Genomic DNA, 26,612 nt, shown 5'->3' with positions numbered 1-26,612 from the left:
GAGACAGGGAGAGAGAGACAGAGAGAGAGAGAGACAGAGAGAGAGAGACAGAGAGAGAGAGAGAGACAGAGAGAGAGACAGAGAGAGAGAGAGAGCGAGGGAGGAGAGAGCGAGAGCGAGACTGGTGCTGTCCTTTCAGCACCACACCCGCAGTCACCTTGCTGTCTATGAATATCATTAACAGGTTCTACCAAAACCACCACAACAGGAAGAGAATCTTTGTGCTGGATTCGGATTAGAAGGCATGAACACCACCTTTTGGATTTAAACCACCATCCATTGTTAATGGCATGCCATTGGCTACACTTGCTATCGTTTTGGATTTAAATGTTTTCCCTCCGGTAGGTCTTGTGGGTTGATTTTCATGACGGGTTGTGGAAACATTGGGGAATCCGGCATCATCACTGGGAATATGTGCTGATTAGTCCTATAGGCCTGCACGTATTATTTAAGATATATATATAGCCTGCAACCAGCAGCCTAGCCGTATCTCTTCCCTCTTCCTCCCCTGGTAACCCCGGTTGTGCATGTGTTGCACGCGTTTTATCCCCCCTCCCGCGGTGGCGCGCGGTGCTCATAGAGCGTCCGTTGTGATGCTGGGAACTTATTGGAGACATGCCTAAGGGACGCAATGGGCTTGAGCGACGAAAAGGATCGCATTGTGATAAACGTGGGAGGGACCAAGCACCAGACATACCGCGGTACCCTACGTACCCTGCCCGGCACCCGCTTATCCTGTCTGGCCGAACCCGACGCGCCTAGTCACTTCGACTGGGACGACAAACATGAGGAATTCTTTTTTCGACCGCCATCCTGCCGTTTTCGCCCACATCCTTAACTATTACCGGACCGGTAAACTGCATTGCCCTGCCGATGTCTGCGGACCACTGTATGAGGAGGAATTGGCATTCTGGGGCATCGATGAGACGGACGTGGAGCCTTGCTGCTGGATGACCTATAGCCAGCATCGGGAGGCGGAGGAAGCGCTCGATAGTTTCGGCGGGGGTGCCCTGCTCGACTTAACCAGTAATGACGATCAGGACCCGGAGGTCGTGACCGACCCTGGGGATGTGGTTGGTGATGAGGCAGATGAGATGACGAGGAGACTGGCGCAGGGGGACTCTACGGACATAAAGGCGAGGGGGCTGTGGGGTCGTTGGCAGAAACGCATGTGGGCTCTGTTTGAAGACCCCTACTCTTCTAAATATGCAAGGGTGAGTAAGAGAGATATTTCTCTACTGTCCATAATGTCTATTTTCCTTTCCAATTGATTTTAAGCCTAATGATAGATATGCGGTTAATGAGGAATGAGAGATTTATAGAGATGGTGATTGATAGAGGACTTCCAGTCATGTGATGTGGAGGGGGTCTGTGTGAGAGTGACCTTGAGATGGTAGGCTAGTCTACTCCCCAGGGACTCATCAGGGAGCTCTACAGCAGGAGAATGCTACTGTAACATTCAGGTGGAAGGAATAAATGTTGACCAATGGATCCTAACTACTAGCCTATTTTCACCCTTAGATTGCGGTCCATGGGACACTGAATAGGGAACCATCAGGGACACAGACGATGTCAACAACAAAAAGACAGAAAGACCAGTGTAATCTAACCACGAGTATTATAACCTTTCCTTACTAAGCCGACCCAAACCGTGTCAAGCTGAGCTGTACTGCACTGGCCTGTTTAAGCATCCACCATGGTTCTTGGAACAGTGCTGGAAAGGACAATGAGAAAAGAAAAGATCAAAGACAGCACACTGTGCCTATGGTTCAGGTTTTGTGACAATAGTGTGAAAAGGTGCTATATGGCTTTGTACCAAGAACCTCCTGAACATGAGGTTAGCTTACCTGGGATGTTGGTATTTATGTTGGCATTTAGTTTGGTTAAACACGGTCTATGAATCCTCTTGGACTAGCCTGGGGACAGAACTGTCTGTGCTGTCTTAGTGAGTGTGACAATGGCCATAGGAGTTGGCAAGACAGCACCAACCAGGCTACTCATGGATATGAGACTAGAATACCTGGGAGGTTGGCAGTTTGAGAATACCTGGGAGATTGGCAGTTTGAGAATACCTGGGAAGTGGACAGTTAGTGTTGGTTAGAATACCTGGCTGGGTTTGATATTGGCAGGTAGTGTTGGTTAGAATACCTGGCTGGGTTTGACATTGGCAGTTAGTGTTGATTAGAATACCTGGCTGGGTTTGATATTGGCAGGTAGTGTTGTTTAGAATACCTGGCTGGATGGATCTGATGGTTGATTAGAATACCTGGCTGGGTGGATATTGGCAGGTAGTGTTGATTAGAATACCTGGCTGGGTGGATATTGGCAGGTAGTGTTGGTTAGAATACCTGGCTGGGTGGATATTGGCAGGTAGTGTTGATTAGAATACCTGGCTGGGTGGATCTGGTGGTTGGTTAGAATACCTGGCTGGGTGGATATTGGCAGGTAGTGTTGGTTAGAATACCTGGCTGGGTGGATCTGGTGGTTGGTTAGAATACCTGGCTGGGTGGATATTGGCAGGTAGTGTTGGTTAGAATACCTGGCTGGGTGGATATTGGCAGTTAGTGTTGATTAGAATACCTAGCTGGGTGGACCTGGTGGTTGATTAGAATACCTGGCTGGGTGGATATTGGCAGGTAGTGTTGATTAGAATACCTGGCTGGGTGGATATTGGCAGGTAGTGTTGATTAGAATACCTGGCTGGGTGGATATTGGCAGGTAGTGTTGATTAGAATACCTGGCTGGGTGGATATTGGCAGGTAGTGTTGATTAGAATACCTGGCTGGGTGGATATTGGCAGGTAGTGTTGATTAGAATACCTAGCTGGGTGGATATTGGCAGGTAGTGTTTATTAGAATACCTGGCTGGGTGGATATTGGCAGGTAGTGTTGATTAGAATACCTAGCTGGGTGGATATTGGCAGGTAGTGTTGATTAGAATACCTGGCTGGGTGGATATTGGCAGGTAGTGTTGATTAGAATACCTGGCTGGGTGGATCTGGTGGTTGATTAGAATACCTGGCTGGATGGATATTGGCAGGTAGTGTTGATTAGAATACCTGGCTGGGTGGATATTGGCAGGTAATGTTGATTAGAATACCTAGCTGGGTGGATATTGGCAGGTAGTGTTGATTAGAATACCTGGCTGGGTGGATCTGGTGGTTGATTAGAATACCTGGCTGGATGGATATTGGCAGGTAGTGTTGATTAGAATACCTGGCTGGGTGGATATTGGCAGGTAGTGTTGATTAGAATACCTAGCTGGGTGGATATTGGCAGGTAGTGTTGATTAGAATACCTAGCTGGGTGGATATTGGCAGGTAGTGTTGATTAGAATACCTAGCTGGGTGGATATTGGCAGGTAGTGTTGATTAGAATACCTGGCTGGGTGGATCTGGTGGTTGATTAGAATACCTGGCTGGATGGATATTGGCAGGTAGTGTTGATTAGAATACCTGGCTGGGTGGATATTGGCAGTTAGTGTTGATTAGAATACCTGGCTGGGTGGATATTGGCAGTTAGTGTTGATTAGAATACCTGGCTGGGTGGATCTGGTGGTTGATTAGAATACCTAGCTGGGTGGATATTGGCAGGTAGTGTTGATTAGAATACCTGGCTGGGTGGATATTGGCAGGTAGTGTTGATTAGAATACCTGGCTGGGTGGATATTGGCAGGTAGTGTTGATTAGAATACCTGGCTGGGTGGATATTGGCAGTTAGTGTTGATTAGAATACCTGGCTGGGTGGATCTGGTGGTTGATTAGAATACCTGGCTGGGTGGATATTGGCAGTTAGTGTTGATTAGAATACCTGGCTGGGTGGATCTGGTGGTTGATTAGAATACCTGGCTGGATGGATATTGGCAGGTAGTGTTGATTAGAATACCTGGCTGGGTGGATATTGGCAGTTAGTGTTGATTAGAATACCTGGCTGGGTGGATATTGGCAGTTAGTGTTGATTAGAATACCTGGCTGGGTGGATCTGGTGGTTGATTAGAATAACTGGCTGGATGGATATTGGCAGGTAGTGTTGATTAGAATACCTGGCTGGGTGGATATTGGCAGTTAGTGTTGATTAGAATACCTGGCTGGGTGGATATTGGCAGTTAGTGTTGATTAGAATACCTGGCTGGGTGGATCTGGTGGTTGATTAGAATACCTAGCTGGGTGGATATTGGCAGGTAGTGTTGATTAGAATACCTGGCTGGGTGGATATTGGCAGGTAGTGTTGATTAGAATACCTGGCTGGGTGGATATTGCCAGGTAGTGTTGATTAGAATACCTGGCTGGGTGGATATTGGCAGTTAGTGTTGATTAGAATGCCTGGCTGGGTGGATATTGGCAGGTAGTGTTGATTAGAATACCTGGCTGGGTGGATATTGGCAGTTAGTGTTGATTAGAATACCTGGCTGGGTGGATATTGGCAGGTAGTGTTGGTTAAATAGGTCAGGTCAGCATGTTGAGTAAAAGCAGATCTTTAGCGCCAGCAGCAGTATCTGATGGCAGACCTCCAGACTGACATAGTACACAGTTTGCTGCTCCACGGTTGGAGAGATGAGGTTCTTGGACCTGTGACTACGGGCAGGCTTCCATCTGGCCTGGTCCTATGGTCCTCCATGGTGGTGATAGTGAAACGAGTTTGCACCCTAAGACATTTTGGTAGCATTTTATTTGAAGTATTATAATTTTTTTATTTTATTTTAATTATCCATTATTTTACCAGGTAAGTTGACTGAGAACACATTCTCATTTTCAGCAACGACCTGGGGAATAGTTACAGGGGAGAGGAGGGGGATTATTGAGCCAATTGTAAACTGGGGATTATTAGGTGACCGTGATGGTTTGAGGGCCAGATTGGGAATTTACTTGTAAGTAAAGCCTGCTGGTATAATGCATTATAACTTGTTGTAAGTAAAGCCTGCTGTTATAATGCATTATAACTTGCTGTAAGTAAAGCCTGCTGGTATAATGCATTATAACTTGTTGTAAGTAAAGCCTGCTGTTATAATGCATTATAACTTGTTGTAAGTAAAGCCTGCTGGTATAATGCATTATAACTTGTTGTAAGTAAAGCCTGCTGTTATAATGCATTATAACTTGCTGTAAGTTTGTATGAAATCATATAATACTCTTAATAAGGCTTGTAAAGTATCAACATTTTAAATTGAGTGAAAATGGCTGGTATAGTCAGGATGAGTATTAAATTATTATAAGACATTATAAAGGGTCTAACCATGTATTGTAACTGCATCACAATGCTCCAAGTAGAAGGTTTCTATTATCTAATATTTCCCACTCTTTAGACCAGCCAGGTGAAACCCTCTACCCAAATACTGCAGTCTGTGTGTCGTGCTGCTCCTGCAGCTGTGTGACATGGCGATTGATACAATTACAGGATAAGGTGGGCACACGGCCAATCAACATGAAGTTAACACTCTGATGTTATCACCCACTAGAAAAGTACGAGAATTTACAGGTCCGGAACTACACAACACCGCTGAGATCAGAAATACAGTTGATTATTAATTGAGTAGCCGTTCAGATTGGAGTTGTTAATTGATTGTTTATCACTACTGGCTCTTGTTATAACTGGCTCTTGTTGTGTGGTAGACACGGACGACAAGTTGATTGGTGAGTGTTGATTATTATTTAAACAGAGTGAAAGTAGCCGACTTCTCAAATGTGTAGCATCTCGTCCTCAAGGTTTTGTTTTATTTTTAAAAATGAGTTTCACATAACTCTTAAACTCGGACCGTTGTCTAAAATCCCTACCACCGGAAACCATTCAGAGCTGCCTTGCATTTCAGTGTGAGAGCCACATATTTCCGTGAAAGCTATATATTTAATTGTGAAAGCCAATAAGCCATACATTTCAGTGTGAGCAAGACAGGACCTCAGTGTTATGCAGGTGAATGAGGACCCAAAAGCGACTTGGCGAAAACAGAGTCTTTATTCCAGTAAAGGAAATAGGCAATACTCCTAGACAAATCAGAGCAGAAAACAAAACATAAAAAACGAATTCCACTCGTAGTGACGAGGACAGACTGGAGACTCGACCATAAACTGTAGGTTGCCTCGGGAAGGCACCGACCGTAGCAGACTCAGACACCTGCTCACACGCAGCATCTGAGGGAAACAAGACACAGCACGGCGAACAATATACAAGGATCCGACAGGACAGAAACGGAAGACAAGGGGAGAAATAGGGACTCTAATCAGAGGGCAAGATACGGAACAGGTGTGAAAAGATTAGATGATTGATTAGGGGAATAGGAACAGCTGGGAGCGGGAACGGAACGATAGAGAGAAGAGAGAGAGAAAAAAGGGAACGAACCTAATAAGACCAGCAGGGGGAAAACGAACAGAAGGGAAAGCAAAATGACAAGACAATATAAGACAAAACATGACAGTACCCCCCCACTCACCGAGCGCCTCCTGGCGCTCTCGAGGAGGAACACTGGCGGCAACGGAGGAAATCATAGATCACAAACGGTCCAGCACGTCCCGAGAAAGAACCCAACTCCTCTCCTCAGGACCGTAACGGAAAACGATAAAAAGGGAAACTAGGGTACTACTCTAAAAAAAAAAAAATGAGACACGGGTAGAGAACTGAAAGCTTTAGAGCATACAGGACCAAACAGGCCAGGAGAGTAACAACTAGGGACAGACTGAGACACAGCAAGGGCAGGAACAAGAACAGGAGAGATGCGGTGGCAGGGAACAGACTGGGACCCAGCAAGACCAGGAGCAGAAGCAGAAAAAAAATTACCAGACTTATTCTGCGCGCAGTCCGAACACGCAGCCACGAAACGGCGCGTGTCACGCTCCTGAGTAGGCCACCAAAAGCGCTGGCGAATAGAAGCAAGAGTACCTCGAACGCCGGGATGGCCAGCTAACTTGGCAGAGTGAGCCCACTGAAGAACAGCCAGACGAGTAGAAACAGGAACGAAAAGAAGGTTACTAGGACAAGCGCGCCGCGACGCAGTGTGCGTGAGTACTTGCTTAACCTGTTTCTCAATTCCCCAGACAGTCAACCCGACAACACGCCCAACAGGAAGGATCCCCTCGGGAACAGTAGAAGCCACAGAAGAACTGAAGAGACGGGATAAAGCATGAGGCTTGGTGTTCTTAGTACCCGGGCAATAAGAAATAACGAACTCGAAACGAGCGAAAAACAACGCCCAACGAGCATGACGCGCATTCAGTCGTTTGGCAGAACGGATGTACTCAAGGTTCCTTTGGTCAGTCCAAACGACAAAAGGAACGGTCGCCCCCTCCAACCACTGTCGCCATTTGCCTAGGGCTAAACGGATGGCGAGCAGTTCACGGTTAGCCACATCATAGTTACGTTCCGACGGTGACAGGCGATGAGAAAAATACGCGCAAGGGTGGACCCCATCGTCAGTATCGGAGCACTGGAACAGAATGGCTCCCACGCCCCCCCCCGACGCGTCAACCTCGACAATAAACTGTTTAGTGACGTCAGGTGCAACAAAGATAGGAGCGGATGCAAAACGCTTCTTGAGGAGATCAGAACAACAATCATACGACCGGTGAGGAGGAAGGGAGTTGGTTCTGGACCGACTGAAGACCGTGCGCCGACCATGATATTCCTCCGGCACTCCTGTCAAATCACCAGGTTCCTCCTGAGAAGAGGGGACAGAAGAAACAGGAGGGATATCAGACATTAAACACTTCACATGACAAGAAACGTTCCAGGAAAGGATAGAATTACTAGACCAATCAAAAGAAGGATTATGACACACTAGCCAGGGATGACCCAAAACAACAGGTGTAAAAGGTGAACAAAAAATCAAAAAGAAATGGTCTCACTATGGTTACCAGATACAGTGAGGGTTAAAGGTAGTGTTTCACATAATATACTGGGGAGAGGACTACCATCCAAGGCGAACATGACCGTGGGCTCCCTAACTGTCTGAGAGGAATGTCATGTTCCCGAGCCCAGGCTTCGTCCATAAAACAGCCCTCCGCCCCAGAGTCTATTAATGCACTGCAGGAAGCTGCCGATCCGGTCCAGCGTAGATGGACCGGTAAGGTAGTACAGGTACTTGACGGAGAGGACCGTCTAGTAGCGCTTATCAGTCGCCCTCCGCTTACTGATGAGCTCTGGCCCTTAACTGGACATGAAATGACAAAATGACCAGCGGAACCGCAATAGAGACAGAGGCGGTTGGTGATTCTCCGTTCCCTCTCCTTAGTCGAAATGCGAATACCCCCCAGCTGCATGGGCTCAACACCAGAGTCAGTGGGGAAAGATGGTAGTGTCGGAGAGAGGGGAGACACAGTTAACGCGAGCTTACTCTTCTACATTCTGAGCTCGGTGACGAAGGTCTACCCGTCGAGTTCAATGCGAATAGCGAGTTCAATCAAAGAATCCACGCTGGATGGAACCTCCCGAGAGAGAATCTCATCCTTAACCTTAGCGTGGAGTCCCTCCAGAAAACGAGCGAGCAACGCCTGCTCGTTCCAGTTACTGGAGGCAGCAAGAGTGCGAAACTCTATAGAGTAATCCGTTATGGATCGATTACCTTTACATAGGGAAGACAGGGACCAGGAAGCTTCTTTCCCAAAAACTGAACGATCAAAAACCCTTATCATCTCCTCTTTAAAGTTCAGATAATCGTTAGTGCACTCAGCGCTTGCCTCCCAGATAGCTGTGCCCCACTGCCGAGCCCGACCAGTAAGGAGTGATATGACGTAGGCAATCCGAGCTCTCTCTCTTGAGTATGTGTTGGGTTGGAGAGAGAACACTATATCACACTGGGTGAGAAAGGAGCGGCACTCAGTGGGCTGCCCAGAATAACATGGTGGGTTATTAACCCTAGGTTCCGGAGGCTCGGAATACCCGGAAGTAGCTGGTGGCACGAGACGAAGACTCTGATACTGTCCTGAGAGGTCGGAGACCTGAGCGGCCAGGGTCTCAACGGCATGCCGAGCAGCAGACAATTCCTGCTCGTGTCTGCCGAGCATCGCTCCCTGGAACTCGAGAGTAGAGTAGAGAGAATCCATAGTCGCTGGGTCCATTCTTGGTCGGATCCTTCTGTTATGCAGGTGAATGAGGACCCAAAAGCGACTTGGCGAAAACAGAGTCTTTATTCCAGTAAAGGAAATAGGCAATACTCCTAGACAAATCAGAGCAGAAAACAAAACATAAAAAACTAATTCCACTCGTAGTGACGAGGACAGACTGGAGACTCGACCATAAACTGTAGGTTGCCTCGGGAAGGCACCGACCGTAGCAGACTCAGACACCTGCTCACACGCAGCATCTGAGGGAAACAAGACACAGCACGGCGAACAATATACAAGGATCCGACAGGACAGAAACGGAAGACAAGGGGAGAAATAGGGACTCTAATCAGAGGGCAAGATACGGAACAGGTGTGAAAAGATTAGATGATTGATTAGGGGAATAGGAACAGCTGGGAGCGGGAACGGAACGATAGAGAGAAGAGAGAGAGAAAAAAGGGAACGAACCTAATAAGACCAGCAGGGGGAAAACGAACAGAAGGGAAAGCAAAATGACAAGACAATATAAGACAAAACATGACACTCAGCAGTGAAGTTTGACAGAGCTTTATTTATGGAGAACAGAATGTAATTGACTAGGACTAAATCACTGTTAATTATAGGCAGTATTCAGCTAGATTCAGATTCAGAATTCTGTGTGGTTGTAACGGCATTCTTCGTTTGTAGAAAGAGAGTCGGACCGAAATGCAGCGTGGTTGTTACTCATGTTCTTTAATGAAGGAAAAAAGCGATACATGAAATAACTAAACAAAACAAAACAACAAACGGAACGTGAAACCTAATTACAGCCTATCTGTTGAAACTACACAGAGACAAGAACAATCACCCACAAAATCCAAAGCGATACCCAGGCTACCTAAATACGGTTCCCAATCAGAGACAACGAGAATCACCTGACTCTGATTGAGAATCGCCTCAGGCAGCCAAGCCTATACAACACCCCTAATCAGCCGCGATCCCAAATACTACAAACCCCAATACGAAAAACAACATATAAACCCACGTCACACCCTGGCCTACCCAAACATATAACAAAAACACAAGATACAATGACCAAGGCGTGACAGTGGTTCAGATTCAGATTTCTGTTTGATTCAGGTTTGATTCCGATTCAGATGTGATTCAGTTTCACATTGTAATGAAGTAGAGCAAGGTTTGACAGAGCTTGAAGCACGGCATGTGATTTAATTATTCCAAGTGTTAATTACAGACTGTAGTATTCGCAGTGGACACAATAATAATAATTAATAATATATGCCATTTAGCAGACGATTTTATCCAAAGCGACTTACAGTCATGTGTGCATACATTCTACGTATGGGTGGTCCCGGGGATCGAACCCACTACCCTGGCGTTACAAGCGCCATGCTCTACCAACTGAGCTACAGAAGGACCACACGTGACAGTGGAACAAACCCATATCACCGGCTCTGTTGTCACTCATTACTTTTTCTATTTAACCTTTATTTAACTAGTGTCACAATTATGAGTGAAGAGGTGTGGAGTCAGGCGCAGAGAGCAAAGATGTGGGAAAAACAACACGCTTTAATGTCCCGAAACACAACATGTACAAAGTGAAAACACAAATGAACAGAAATATAACCGGACAGCGTGTAACCCAAAATACAACAAAATACACTCAACCAACAAAACAGACGAACAAGCCCGCACGAAACAGAAGCGGGCTAAACAGACTATATATACCCTATCCTAACAACCAAACTAGAAACAGGTGCTACCAATTAGACAAAACTAAACGAACACAGAACAACGGATCGGCGATAGCTAGTAGACCGGCGACGACGACCGCCGAGCGCCACCCGAACAAGAAGGGGAGTCACCTTCGGTAATATTCGCGACAACTACGTTAAGTCATAGTGAACATCAACTAGGATTAGCCAAACAGGGCAACAACTAAGAAATATAATCTAGTCATTATCGAGTGTTTCTACTTCTATGGGAAAAAACAACCCTGATCGTCACCATAGAGGACAAAACAACCCTGATCGTCACTATAGAGGACAAAACAACCCTGATCAACCGTGATCTTCACTATATAGGACAAAACAACCCTGATCAACCCTGATCGTCACTATAGAGGACAAAACAACCCTGATCAACCCTGATCGTCACTATAGAGGACAAAACAACCTTGATCGTCACTATAGAGGACAAAACAACCCTGATCGTCACTATAGAGGACAAAACAACCCTGATCGTCACTATAGAGGACAAAACAACCCTGATCGTCACTATAGAGGACAAAACAACCCTGATCGTCACTATAGAGGACAAAACAACCCTGATCGTCACTATAGAGACAAAACAACCCTGATCGTCACTATAGTGGACAAAACAACCCTGATCGTCACTATAGAGGACAAAACAACCCTGATCAACCCTGATCGTCACTATAGAGACAAAACAACCCTGATCGTCACTATAGTGGACAAAACAACCCTGATCGTCACTATTAGAGGACAAAACAACCCTGATCAACCCTGATCGTCACTATAGAGGACAAAACAACCCTGATCATCACTATAGAGGACAAAACAACCCTGATCGTCACTATAGAGGACAAAACAACCCTGATCAACCCTGATCGTCACTATAGAGGACAAAACAACCCTGATCAACCCTGATCGTCACTATAGAGGACAAAACAACCCTGATCAACCCTGATCGTCACTATAGAGGACAAAACAACCCTGATCAACCCTGATCGTCACTATAGAGGACAAAACAACCCTGATCAACCCTGATCATCACTATAGAGGACAAAACAACCCTGATCAACCCTGATCGTCACTATAGAGGACAAAACAACCCTGATCGTCACTATAGAGGACAAAACAACCCTGATCGTCACTATAGAGGACAAAACAACCCTGATCAACCCTGATCGTCACTATAGAGGACAAAACAACCCTGATCGTCACTATAGAGGACAAAACAACCCTGATCGTCACTATAGTGGACAAAACAACCCTGATCGTCACTATAGAGGACAAAACAACCCTGATCGTCACTATAGAGGACAAAACAACCCTGATCGTCACTATAGAGACAAAACAACCCTGATCGTCACTATAGTGGACAAAACAACCCTGATCGTCACTATAGAGGACAAAACAACCCTGATCGTCACTATAGAGGACAAAACAACCCTGATCGTCACTATAGAGGACAAAACAACCCTGATCGTCACTATAGAGGACAAAACAACCCTGATCGTCACTATAGAGACAAAACAACCCTGATCGTCACTATAGTGGACAAAACAACCCTGATCGTCACTATAGAGGACAAAACAACCCTGATCAACCCTGATCGTCACTATAGAGACAAAACAACCCTGATCGTCACTATAGTGGACAAAACAACCCTGATCGTCACTATTAGAGGACAAAACAACCCTGATCAACCCTGATCGTCACTATAGAGGACAAAACAACCCTGATCATCACTATAGAGGACAAAACAACCCTGATCGTCACTATAGAGGACAAAACAACCCTGATCAACCCTGATCGTCACTATAGAGGACAAAACAACCCTGATCAACCCTGATCGTCACTATAGAGGACAAAACAACCCTGATCAACCCTGATCGTCACTATAGAGGACAAAACAACCCTGATCAACCCTGATCGTCACTATAGAGGACAAAACAACCCTGATCAACCCTGATCATCACTATAGAGGACAAAACAACCCTGATCAACCCTGATCGTCACTATAGAGGACAAAACAACCCTGATCGTCACTATAGAGGACAAAACAACCCTGATCGTCACTATAGAGGACAAAACAACCCTGATCAACCCTGATCGTCACTATAGAGGACAAAACAACCCTGATCGTCACTATAGAGGACAAAACAACCCTGATCGTCACTATAGTGGACAAAACAACCCTGATCGTCACTATAGAGGACAAAACAACCCTGATCGTCACTATAGAGGACAAAACAACCCTGATCAACCCTGATCGTCACCATAGAGGACAAAACAATCCTGATCGTCACTATAGAGGACAAAACAACCCTGATCAACCCTGATCGTCACTATAGAGGACAAAACAACCCTGATCAACCCTGATCGTCACTATAGAGGACAAAACAACCCTGATCAACCCTGATCGTCACTATAGTGGACAAAACAACCCTGATCGTCACCATAGAGGACAAAACAACCCTGATCAACCCTGATCGTCACCATAGAGGACAAAACAACCCTGATCAACCCTGATCGTCACTATAGTGGACAAAACAACCCTGATCGTCACTATAGTGGACAAAACAACCCTGATCGTCACTATAGAGGACAAAACAACCCTGATCAACCCTGATCGTCACTATAGAGGACAAAACAACCCTGATCAACCCTGATCGTCACTATAGAGGACAAAACAACCCTGATCGTCACTATAGAGGACAAAACAACCCTGATCATCACTATAGAGGACAAAACAACCCTGATCGTCACTATAGAGGACAAAACAACCCTGATCGTCACTATAGAGGACAAAACAACCCTGATCAACCCTGATTGTCACCATAGTGGACAAAACAACCCTGATCGTCACTATAGAGGACAAAACAACCCTGATCAACCCTGATCATCACTATAGAGGACAAAACAGCCCTGATCAACCCTGATCGTCACTATAGAGGACAAAACAACCCTGATCGTCACTATAGAGGACAAAACAACCCTGATCAACCCTGATCGTCACCATAGAGGACAAAACAACCCTGATCGACCCTGATCGTCACTATAGTGGACAAAACAACCCTGATCGTCACCATAGAGGACAAAACAACCCTGATCAACCCTGATCGTCACTATAGAGACAAAACAACGCTGATCAACCCTGATCGTCACCATAGTGGACAAAACAACCCTGATCAACCCTGATCGTCACTATAGAGGACAAAACAACGCTGATCGTCACTATAGAGGACAAAACAACCCTGATCAACCCTGATCGTCACTATAGAGGACAAAACAACCCTGATCATCACTATAGAGGACAAAACAACCCTGATCATCCCTGATCGTCACTATAGAGGACAAAACAACCCTGATCAACCCTGATCGTCACTATTAGAGGACAAAACAACCCTGATCAACCCTGATCGTCACTATAGAGGACAAAACAACCCTGATCGTCACTATAGAGGACAAAACAACCCTGATCAACCCTGATCGTCACTATAGAGGACAAAACAACCCTGATCGTCACCATAGAGGACAAAACAACCCTGATCAACCCTGATCGTCACTATAGTGGACAAAACAACCCTGATCGTCACTATAGTGGACAAAACAACCCTGATCGTCACTATAGAGGACAAAACAACCCTGATCAACCCTGATCGTCACTATAGAGGACAAAACAACCCTGATCAACCCTGATCGTCACTATAGAGGACAAAACAACCCTGATCGTCACTATAGAGGACAAAACAACCTGATCGTCACTATAGAGGACAAAACAACCCTGATCGTCACTATAGAGGACAAAACAACCCTGATCAACCCTGATCGTCACTATAGAGGACAAAACAACCCTGATCAACCCTGATCGTCACTATAGAGGACAAAACAACCCTGATCAACCCTGATTGTCACCATAGTGGACAAAACAACCCTGATCATCACTATAGAGGACAAAACAACCCTGATCGTCACTATAGAGGACAAAACAACCCTGATCAACCCTGATTGTCACCATAGTGGACAAAACAACCCTGATCATCACTATAGAGGACAAAACAACCCTGATCAACCCTGATCGTCACTATAGAGGACAAAACAACCCTGATCGTCACTATAGAGGACAAAACAACCCTGATCATCACTATAGAGGACAAAACAACCCTGATCAACCCTGATCGTCACTATAGAGGACAAAACAACCCTGATCAACCCTGATCGTCACTATAGAGACAAAACAACCCTGATCGTCACTATAGAGGACAAAACAACCCTGATCAACCCTGATCGTCACTATAGAGACAAAACAACCCTGATCGTCACTATAGAGGACAAAACAACCCTGATCAACCCTGATCGTCACTATAGAGGACAAAACAACCCTGATCAACCCTGATCGTCACTATAGAGACAAAACAACCCTGATCGTCACTATAGAGGACAAAACAACCCTGATCAACCCTGATCGTCACTATAGAGGACAAAACAACCCTGATCAACCCTGATCGTCACTATAGAGGACAAAACAACCCTGATCAACCCTGATCGTCACTATAGAGGACAAAACAACCCTGATCAACCCTGATCATCACTATAGAGGACAAAACAACCCTGATCAACCCTGATCGTCACTATAGAGGACAAAACAACCCTGATCGTCACTATAGAGGACAAAACAACCCTGATCAACCCTGATCGTCACTATAGAGGACAAAACAACCCTGATCAACCCTGATCGTCACTATAGAGGACAAAACAACCCTGATCGTCACTATAGAGGACAAAACAACCCTGATCATCACTATAGAGGACAAAACAACCCTGATCGTCACTATAGAGGACAAAACAACCCTGATCAACCCTGATCGTCACTATAGAGGACAAAACAACCCTGATCAACCCTGATTGTCACCATAGTGGACAAAACAACCCTGATCATCACTATAGAGGACAAAACAACCCTGATCGTCACTATAGAGGACAAAACAACCCTGATCAACCCTGATTGTCACCATAGTGGACAAAACAACCCTGATCGTCACTATAGAGGACAAAACAACCCTGATCAACCCTGATCGTCACTATAGAGGACAAAACAACCCTGATCAACCCTGATCGTCACTATAGAGACAAAACAACCCTGATCGTCACTATAGAGGACAAAACAACCCCGATCAACCCTGATCATCACTATAGAGGACAAAACAGCCCTGATCAACCCTGATCGTCACTATAGAGGACAAAACAACCCTGATCGTCACTATAGAGGACAAAACAACCCTGATCAACCCTGATCGTCACCATAGAGGACAAAACAACCCTGATCGACCCTGATCGTCACTATAGTGGACAAAACAACCCTGATCGTCACCATAGAGGACAAAACAACCCTGATCAACCCTGATCGTCACTATAGAGACAAAACAACGCTGATCAACCCTGATCGTCACCATAGTGGACAAAACAACCCTGATCAACCCTGATCGTCACTATAGAGGACAAAACAACGCTGATCGTCACTATAGAGGACAAAACAACCCTGATCAACCCTGATCGTCACTATAGAGGACAAAACAACCCTGATCATCACTATAGAGGACAAAACAACCCTGATCATCCCTGATCGTCACTATAGAGGACAAAACAACCCTGATCAACCCTGATCGTCACTATTAGAGGACAAAACAACCCTGATCAACCCTGATCGTCACTATAGAGGACAAAACAACCCTGATCGTCACTATAGAGGACAAAACAACCCTGATCAACCCTGATCGTCACTATAGAGGACAAAACAACCCTGATCGTCACCATAGAGGACAAAACAACCCTGATCAACCCTGATCGTCACTATAGTGGACAAAACAACCCTGATCGTCACTATAGTGGACAAAACAACCCTGATCGTCACTATAGAGGACAAAACAACCCTGATCAACCCTGATCGTCACTATAGAGGACAAAACAACCCTGATCAACCCTGATCGTCACTATAGAGGACAAAACAACCCTGATCGTCACTATAGAGGACAAAACAACCCTGATCGTCACTATAGAGGACAAAACAACCCTGATCGTCACTATAGAGGACAAAACAACCCTGATCAACCCTGATCGTCACTATAGAGGACAAAACAACCCTGATCAACCCTGATCGTCACTATAGAGGACAAAACAACCCTGATCAACCCTGATTGTCACCATAGTGGACAAAACAACCCTGATCATCACTATAGAGGACAAAACAACCCTGATCGTCACTATAGAGGACAAAACAACCCTGATCAACCCTGATTGTCACCATAGTGGACAAAACAACCCTGATCATCACTATAGAGGACAAAACAACCCTGATCAACCCTGATCGTCACTATAGAGGACAAAACAACCCTGATCGTCACTATAGAGGACAAAACAACCCTGATCATCACTATAGAGGACAAAACAACCCTGATCAACCCTGATCGTCACTATAGAGGACAAAACAACCCTGATCAACCCTGATCGTCACTATAGAGACAAAACAACCCTGATCGTCACTATAGAGGACAAAACAACCCTGATCAACCCTGATCGTCACTATAGAGACAAAACAACCCTGATCGTCACTATAGAGGACAAAACAACCCTGATCAACCCTGATCGTCACTATAGAGGACAAAACAACCCTGATCAACCCTGATCGTCACTATAGAGACAAAACAACCCTGATCGTCACTATAGAGGACAAAACAACCCTGATCAACCCTGATCGTCACTATAGAGGACAAAACAACCCTGATCAACCCTGATCATCACTATAGAGGACAAAACAACCCTGATCAACCCTGATCGTCACTATAGAGGACAAAACAACCCTGATCAACCCTGATCATCACTATAGAGGACAAAACAACCCTGATCAACCCTGATCGTCACTATAGAGGACAAAACAACCCTGATCGTCACTATAGAGGACAAAACAACCCTGATCAACCCTGATCGTCACCATAGAGGACAAAACAACCCTGATCGACCCTGATCGTCACTATAGTGGACAAAACAACCCTGATCATCACCATAGAGGACAAAACAACCCTGATCAACCCTGATCGTCACTATAGAGACAAAACAACGCTGATCAACCCTGATCGTCACCATAGTTGACAAAACAACCCTGATCAACCCTGATCGTCACTATAGAGGACAAAACAACGCTGATCGTCACTATAGAGGACAAAACAACCCTGATCAACCCTGATCGTCACTATAGAGGACAAAACAACCCTGATCATCACTATAGAGGACAAAACAACCCTGATCATCCCTGATCGTCACTATAGAGGACAAAACAACCCTGATCAACCCTGATCGTCACTATTAGAGGACAAAACAACCCTGATCAACCATGATCGTCACTATAGAGGACAAAACAACCCTGATCGTCACTATAGAGGACAAAACAACCCTGATCAACCCTGATCGTCACTATAGAGGACAAAACAACCCTGATCATCACTATAGAGGACAAAACAACCCTGATCAACCCTGATCGTCACCATAGTGGACAAAACAACCCTGATCAACCCTGATCGTCACTATAGAGGACAAAACAACCCTGATCAACCCTGATCGTCACTATAGAGGACAAAACAACCCTGATCAACCCTGATCATCACTATAGAGGACAAAACAACCCTGATCAACCCTGATCGTCACTATAGAGGACAAAACAACCCTGATCGTCACTATAGAGGACAAAACAACCCTGATCAACCCTGATCGTCACCATAGAGGACAAAACAACCCTGATCGACCCTGATCATCACTATAGTGGACAAAACAACCCTGATCGTCACCATAGAGGACAAAACAACCCTGATCAACCCTGATCGTCACTATAGAGACAAAACAACGCTGATCAACCCTGATCGTCACCATAGTGGACAAAACAACCCTGATCAACCCTGATCGTCACTATAGAGGACAAAACAACGCTGATCGTCACTATAGAGGACAAAACAACCCTGATCAACCCTGATCGTCACTATAGAGGACAAAACAACCCTGATCATCACTATAGAGGACAAAACAACCCTGATCATCCCTGATCGTCACTATAGAGGACAAAACAACCCTGATCAACCCTGATCGTCACTATTAGAGGACAAAACAACCCTGATCAACCCTGATCGTCACTATAGAGGACAAAACAACCCTGATCGTCACTATAGAGGACAAAACAACCCTGATCAACCCTGATCGTCACTATAGAGGACAAAACAACCCTGATCATCACTATAGAGGACAAAACAACCCTGATCAACCCTGATCGTCACCATAGTGGACAAAACAACCCTGATCAACCCTGATTGTCACTATAGTGGACAAAACAAGTGACAGGTGTCTACAAATCGAGCCCACAGACATGCAATCTCCATTGACAAACATTAGCAGTAGAATGGCCCATACGGAAGAGCTCAGTGACTTTCAAAGTGGCACCATCATAGGATGCCACCTTTCCAACAAGTCAGTTCGTCAAATTTCTGTCCTGCTAGAGCTGCCCCCAGTTCAACTGTAAGTGCTGGTAGTGTGAAGTGGAAACGTCTAGGAGCAACAACGGCTCAGCCACGAAGTGGTAGGCCACACAAGCTCACAGAACGGGACTGCCGAGTGCCGAAGCGAGTAACGTGTAAAAATCGTCTGTCCTCGGTTGCAACACTTTCTACAGAGTTCCAAACTACCTCTGGAAAGCAACGTCAGCACAAGAACTGTTTGTGAAATGTGTTTCCATGGCCATGCAGCCGCACACACGCCTAAGATCAACATGCGCAATGCCAAGCGTCGGCTGGAGTGGTATAAAGCTCGCCGCCATTGGACTCTGAAGCAGTGGAAACATGTTCTCTGTTGTGATGAATCACGCTTCACCATCTGTTAGTCCGACGGACGAATCTGGGTTTGGCGGATGCCAGGAGAACGAAACCTACCACAATGCCTTCCCAGAAGAGTGGAGGCTGTTATAGCAGCAATGTTCCAACATCTAGTGGAAAGCCTTCCCAGAAGAGTGGAGGTTGTTATAGCAGCAATGTTCCTACATCTAGTGGAAAGCCTTCCCAGAAGAGTGGAGGCTATTATAGCAGCAATGTTCCAACATCTAGTGGAAAGCCTTCCCAGAAGAGTGGAGGCTGTTATAGCAGCAATGTTCCTACATCTAGTGGAAAGCCTTCCCAGAAGAGTGGAGGCTGTTATAGCAGCAATGTTCCTACATATAGCGGGAAGCCTTCCCAGAAGAGTGGAGGCGAGGGGAGGACCAACTCCATAATAATGCCCATTATTTTGGAATGAGATGTTGGGGGGAGGACTATGTATAATTGTAAACGCTGAAACAGATATGTATGAAAATACCCTCGGATAAAAGATGACATTCTGTGCAGTCAGTCGGTTCATATAAAAATCCAAAATGCCAAATTAAACGTTTTAGCTTCACTGCCCAAATAAATCCGTAGGGGGTTGTATGTGTCTACGAGCTGATAAACTATATGGGTTAGCACTGAGCCTCTGTGGCTGTGGCAGAGAGGCAGGAGGACATCACAGGGAATGAGGGCTTGTCCCAAATACTGTAGCACCCTATTCCCCATATAGTGCACTACTTTTGAACAGAGCCCTGGTGAAAAGGAGTGCAATATATAGGGAATAGTTTGCCATTTTGGATGTAACTGAAGTCTGCTACAGTGAAAGCGACTGATGAAAGGAGCCTTGATCTCATTGGACGGATAGTGTTACAGGTTATGCTGTACCCAGTACACTGTTCAGAAACAGGGTCCACTTTAAATTGAAACAGCCTTTGAACAACAGTACAGATCCAAAGGGGTTCACTTTCACAGAGTGACATGTTTGTCAACAAAAGGTTTTTAATGGTTTGCTTCTAATTTCTTTCAGACGAAGTGTGTGGTTGACTGTTTCAGGAATGACATGGTACTTTGTCTCTTGGGGGGGGGTGACTGATATCTTTGACAATTGTTGGGGAGACGCATTGATTTGTTTCAGTTCTGATGGTGGACCATTCCAGTCAAATCTGGTCTGAAGTAGTGTACTATTAGGGAATAGGGTTCTACAGGACTCTGGTCTAAAGTAGTGTACTATATAGGGAATATGGTTCTACCCGGCTCTGGTCTAAATTAGTGTACTATATAGGGAATAGGGTTCTATAGGGTTCTGGTCTAAAGTAGTACACTATAATAGGGAATAGGGTAGTGCACTATATAGGGAATAGGGTTCTACAGGGCTCTGGTCTAAAGTAGTGCACTATATAGGGAATAGGGTTCTACAGGGCTCTGGTCTAAAGTAGTGTACTATATAGGGAATATGGTTCTATAGGGTTCTGGTCTAAAGTAGTACACTATATAGGGAATAGGGTAGTGCACTATATAGGGAATAGGGTTCTACAGGGCTCTGGTCTAAAGTAGTGTACTATATAGGGAATATGGTTCTATAGGGTTCTGGTCTAAAGTAGTACACTATATAGGGAATAGGGTAGTGCACTATATAGGGAATAGGGTTCTACAGGGCTCTGGTCTAAATTAGTGTACTAAATAGGGAATAGGGTTCTACAGTGCTCTGGTCTAAAGTAGTGTACTATATAGGGAATATGGTTCTATAGGGTTCTGGTCTAAAGTAGTACACTATATAGGGAATAGGGTATTGCACTATATAGGGAATAGGGTACTACAGGGCTCTGGTCTAAAGTAGTGTACTATATAGGGAATAGGGTTCTACAGGGCTCTGATCTAAAGTAGTGTACTATATAGGGAATATGGTTCTATAGGGTTCTGGTCTAAAGTAGTACACTATATAGGGAATAGGGTAGTGCACTATATAGGGAATAGGGTTCTACAGGGCTCTGGTCTAAAGTAGTGTACAATATAGGGAATAGGGTTCTACAGGGCTCTGGTCTAAAGTAGTGTACTATATAGGGAATATGGTTCTATAGGGTTCTGGTCTAAAGTAGTACACTATATAGGGAATAGGGTAGTGCACTATATAGGGAATAGGGTTCTACAGGGCTCTGGTCTAAAGTAGTGTACTATATAGGGAATAGGGTTCTACAGGGCTCTGGTCTAAAGTAGTGTACTATATAGGGAATATGGTTCTATAGGGTTCTGGTCTAAAGTAGTACACTATATAGGGAATAGGGTAGTGCACTATATAGGGAATAGGGTTCTACAGGGCTCTGGTCTAAAGTAGTGTACTATATAGGGAATAGGTTGACTTTTGGAATGCAGGTTATTGTATTTCTATGTTCATCAGCTGTTGAAGTGAAGCACGGTACTCAGGCTATAGTGATGTAAACCATCCACGGTACTCAGGCTATAGTGATGTAAACCATCCACGGTACTCAGGCTATAGTGATGTAAACCATCCACGGTACTCAGGCTATAGTGATGTAAACCATCCACGGTACTCAGGCTATAGTGATGTAAACCATCAACGGTACTCAAGCTATAGTGATGTAAACCATCCACGGTACTCAGGCTATAGTGATGAAGGCTTGACTTCAGGACATGACAGGCTCATCGTGGCTGGAGGGTATTGCTGAAGAGCTCAAATCTTCCGCTGAGGTCAGGACAGGATTTCACTGGAAACACAAAAAAACAAAAACAATACCCGGCACAGTTAGACAACACAGCTATGAATGAATGATTTAGTCCAAGCAGGGAGTCTCATTGATGTGTAATAATGTGATTGTGTTTTAGTGAATTATCTCTGACTGTTTACACAGTAATGAAATAACATTGGCTGGGCTACTCACAGTGCTTGAAGAGGAAGCATTCAATGCTTCAATGGATGAGGGCGCACGGTACATGGCTTCAGTTCATGTCAGGAGGAGAGTTGACACTGGTGGTGGAGTGGTCATCACCTCTTAAATCAGGGACCATATGGCAGGTCTTAGCTGGAAACACAAATAGCAGATACATGGAGTTACACATTAATCAGAACTGAAAATGTAATCTAGTCTACGGTAATGAAGAGCGCTTCAGTTGTTCAGAGGGCAGAAGACCAAGGGGGCTTCATTTTAGCTGATGTTGTGATTGAGTACTAACTTGACTGTTGGTGCAAAGATAAGTTGATGAGGGATCCGGCTGGTTTCCCCTCTTCACCTCTTCTCCTTCTTCTACACACCTATCTGCTAACACGTGGGAAGGATAAAGCATCATTAACCATGCCTAGACGATTGTATCTTTCAACAGTCAAATACCTCCTGATGACTGAGTGTGTGTGTGTACAGTATGTGTGTGTGTGTGTACAGTATGTTTGTGTGTGTGTACAGTATGTTTGTGTGTGTGTACAGTATGTGTGTGTGTGTGTGTGTGTGTGTGTGTGTGTGTGTGTGTGTGTGTGTGTGTGTGTGTGTGTGTGTGTGTGTGTGTGTGTGTGTGTGTGTGTGTGTGTGTGTGTGTACAGTATGTGTGTGTGTGCAGTATGTGTGTGTGTGATGCATTAACTCACTAGAGTATCAAGAAGCCCTCAGCTTCAATCATACCCAGACTTCTCTCACTTAGCAACACACACACACACACACACACACACACACACACACACACACACACACACACACACACACACACACACACACACACACACACACACACACACACACACACACACACACACACACACACACACACACACACACACACACACACACACACACCCTCCCAGATGTATAATTCATTCCATTAGTCTGCCTGACTGGCTGGTTGGTACAAGCATAGACATGTCTCTGTGAGTACTAGGTCTGGGTTCAAATACTATCTATCTGAAGTCTTTCAAAGACATTGAGCGCTTGCTTTAGCCTGTCTGGAGTACCAGATGGGAGGGGTTTGCACTTTTGTGACTGTTCTATTAGTTCCTTTACACATACTCAATCGAGCTCGGCTAAAATATATATATATATTTTCCAAACAGTACTTGAACCCATATCTCACGGGTACAAAGGATGAATGTACTTCTACAGCTCACTGTGTAAAACACCTGGCTTATAGTGTATAAATTATTTTCTGTTGCTCTTGTAAGAATTGGATTTTGTAACCTCACTCTCCGGCTTGAAAAATACAATCTTAATAGAATCTATAGCTTTGATTCTAGCTAATGAACTAAACTTGGCAGTATGGTGACGTGAGACTAACTTCTGAAAACGGTTGTGACTAGATGGAGCACAGCTTTGAACAGAAGTGACTTTCGTGGAAGGTTAGGAGGAGAGAATTTTAGGTAACCTTAACCTAACCTTAACCTAATTCTCCTAACCTTTTGTTCTACTAAACTGGTATGAAAATGTCACTAACGTCAGTAGTTGTCAACACTCTAGTCAAAACCCTTGAGAACCTAACTAATTTATTTAGCAGTGGGTTCTCCCCACTTACCCCGTCTAACAGAGTCCTTGGCGACAAGGTTGTGCTATCAAGATGACAACCTGAGAGCTACTCTGTCTCCTCACGATGATGCCTGTGTTTGGTTCTACTGTAACAACAACCTCGTTCTTAGTGTCTTTCTTTTCAGTAGTGGAGTGTCACTCTCCTTCCATATTAGATTTATTAACAGACAGTATGTGAACACCCAAGGCTAATTGGAGTCAGGAGTCAGCTGACCTGGAGTCCGACCAATGAGACGAGATTGGAGATGTTGGTTAGAGCTGCCTTGCCGTATACAAAACACGCACAAAATGTCAGTTTGCTGTTCACAGGAAGCATTGCCTGATGAGAACCAATGCCTCGAACAAAAGAGATCTCAGAAGACCTAAGATTAAGAATTGTTAACGTGCATAAAGCTGGAAAGGATTACAAAAGTATCTCTAATAGCCTTGACGTTCATCAGTCCACAGTAAGACAAAATTGTCTCTAAAGTTCAGCACTGTTGCTACTCTCCCTAGGAGTGGCCGTCCTGCAAAGGTGACCGTGGACAGATGAAACTACAGTTGAGTCATTTGGAACACGCATCACTATGAAAAAAAGGCACAGCACACCGACATTAAAACCTCATCCCAGCTGTAAAGTATGGTGGAGAGAGCATCGTGGTTTTAGGGCTGCTTTGCTGGTTGAGGGCCTGGACAGCTTGCTATCATCGACGGAAAAATGAATTCCCAAGTTTATCAAGACATTTTGCAGGAGAATATAGGCTATCTGTCCGCCAATTGAAGCTCAACAGAAGTTGTGTGACGCAACAGGAAACAACCCAAAACACAGAAGTAAATCAACAACAGAATGGCTTCAACAGAAGAAAATATGTCTTCTGGAGTGGCCCAGTCATAGTCTGGACCTTCTGGAGTGGCCCAGTCAGAGTCCTGACCTTCTGGAGTGGCCCAGTCAGAGTCCTGACCTTCTGGAGTGGCCCAGTCAGAGTCCTGACCTCAACCTGATTGAGATGCTGTGGCATGACCTCAAGAGAGCAGTTCACACCAGACATCACAGGAATATTGCTGAAATGAAACAGTTTTGTAAAGAGGAAAGGTCCAAAATTCCTCCTGACCGCTGTGCAGGTCTGATCCACAACTACAGAAAACGTTTTGTTGAGGTTATTGCTGCCAAAGGAGGGTCAACCAGTTATTAAATCCAAGGGTTCACATACTTTTCCCACCCTGCACTGTGAATGTTTACACGGTGTGTTCAACAAAGACACGAAAACATATAATTGTTTGCGTGTTATTAGTTTAAGCAGACTGTGTTTGTCTATTGTTGTGACTTAGATGGAGTCTTTTCAGTCCTACTGTGTGTCGTGTGACTGCTGTTCCCGACACCATACATCACTGTGACCTTGTGCTCCACTGTACTGTGGACATGGAGGGGCCATGCTACTGTAGAATATCACTCTGCCCATACTAATAGGCTGTTTTTACCATCACAGTAAACCTCTACATCTGCATCCCAAATGGCACCGTATTGCCTTTTATAGTTACTTTTAACTAGGGCCCATCGACCAGGGCCCATCGACCAGGGCCCATCGACCAGGGCCCATCGACCAGGGCCCACCGACCAGGGCCCACCGACCAGGGCCCATTGACCAGGGCCCACCGACCAGGGCCCACCGACCAGGGCCCACCGACCAGGGCCCACCGACCAGGGCCCATTGACCAGGGCCCATCGACCAGGGCCCATCGACCAGGGCCCTGGAAAAGAAAGAGATTTTTGTGCAATTTCTCTGTTATACTAATCTATAATGGGCCTTTGGCTATTGGTTTTGTGATAGGCTGAGCTGAGGTCACGCAAACTACCATTCAAAGTCAAATGTGACATCAGCAAAGAGACCTGCAACGACTCTTTCATCAGTTAGACATGGATCATGGGTCGTAAAAATGGAAAGGGTGCTAATAAACCTAGAAAGAGCTCTACATTGTCACTTCACACAAAATATCCTGTATTTATATTTATCATGGATACCCATTAGTTCCTGCCAAGGCAGCAGCTACTCTTCCTGGGGTTTATTATGGATCCCCATTAGTTCCTGCCAAGGCAGCAGCTATTCTTCCTGGGGTTTATTATGGATCCCCATTAGTTCCTGCCAAGGCAGCAGCTACTCTTCCTGGGGTTTATTATGGATCCCCATTAGTTCCTGCCAAGGCAGCAGCTACTCTTCCTGGGGTTTATTATGGATCCCCATTAGTTCCTGCCAAGGCAGCAGCTACCCTTCCTGGGGTTTATCATGGATACCCATTAGTTCCTGCCAAGGCAGCAGCTACTCTTCCTGAGGTTTATTATGGATCCCCATTAGTTCCTGCCAAGGCAGCAGCTACTCTTCCTGGGGTTTATTATGTATCCCCATTAGTTCCTGTCAAGGCAGCAGCTACTCTTCCTGGGGTTTATTATGGA

The 26,612-nt window shown here is 45.2% G+C and overlaps 1 pseudogene; it reads left to right on the top strand.

The window, feature by feature from the left end:
• Positions 1-26,612, top strand: part of LOC124031728 — an 83,582-nt pseudogene continuing 56,970 nt past the window's right edge.

Source organism: Oncorhynchus gorbuscha, linkage group LG01 (assembly GCF_021184085.1).
Source record: "Oncorhynchus gorbuscha isolate QuinsamMale2020 ecotype Even-year linkage group LG01, OgorEven_v1.0, whole genome shotgun sequence".
Lineage (NCBI taxonomy): Eukaryota > Metazoa > Chordata > Actinopteri > Salmoniformes > Salmonidae > Oncorhynchus > Oncorhynchus gorbuscha.
Note: the sequence above shows the minus strand (reverse complement) of the source record. Positions and strands in the feature narration are given on the sequence as shown.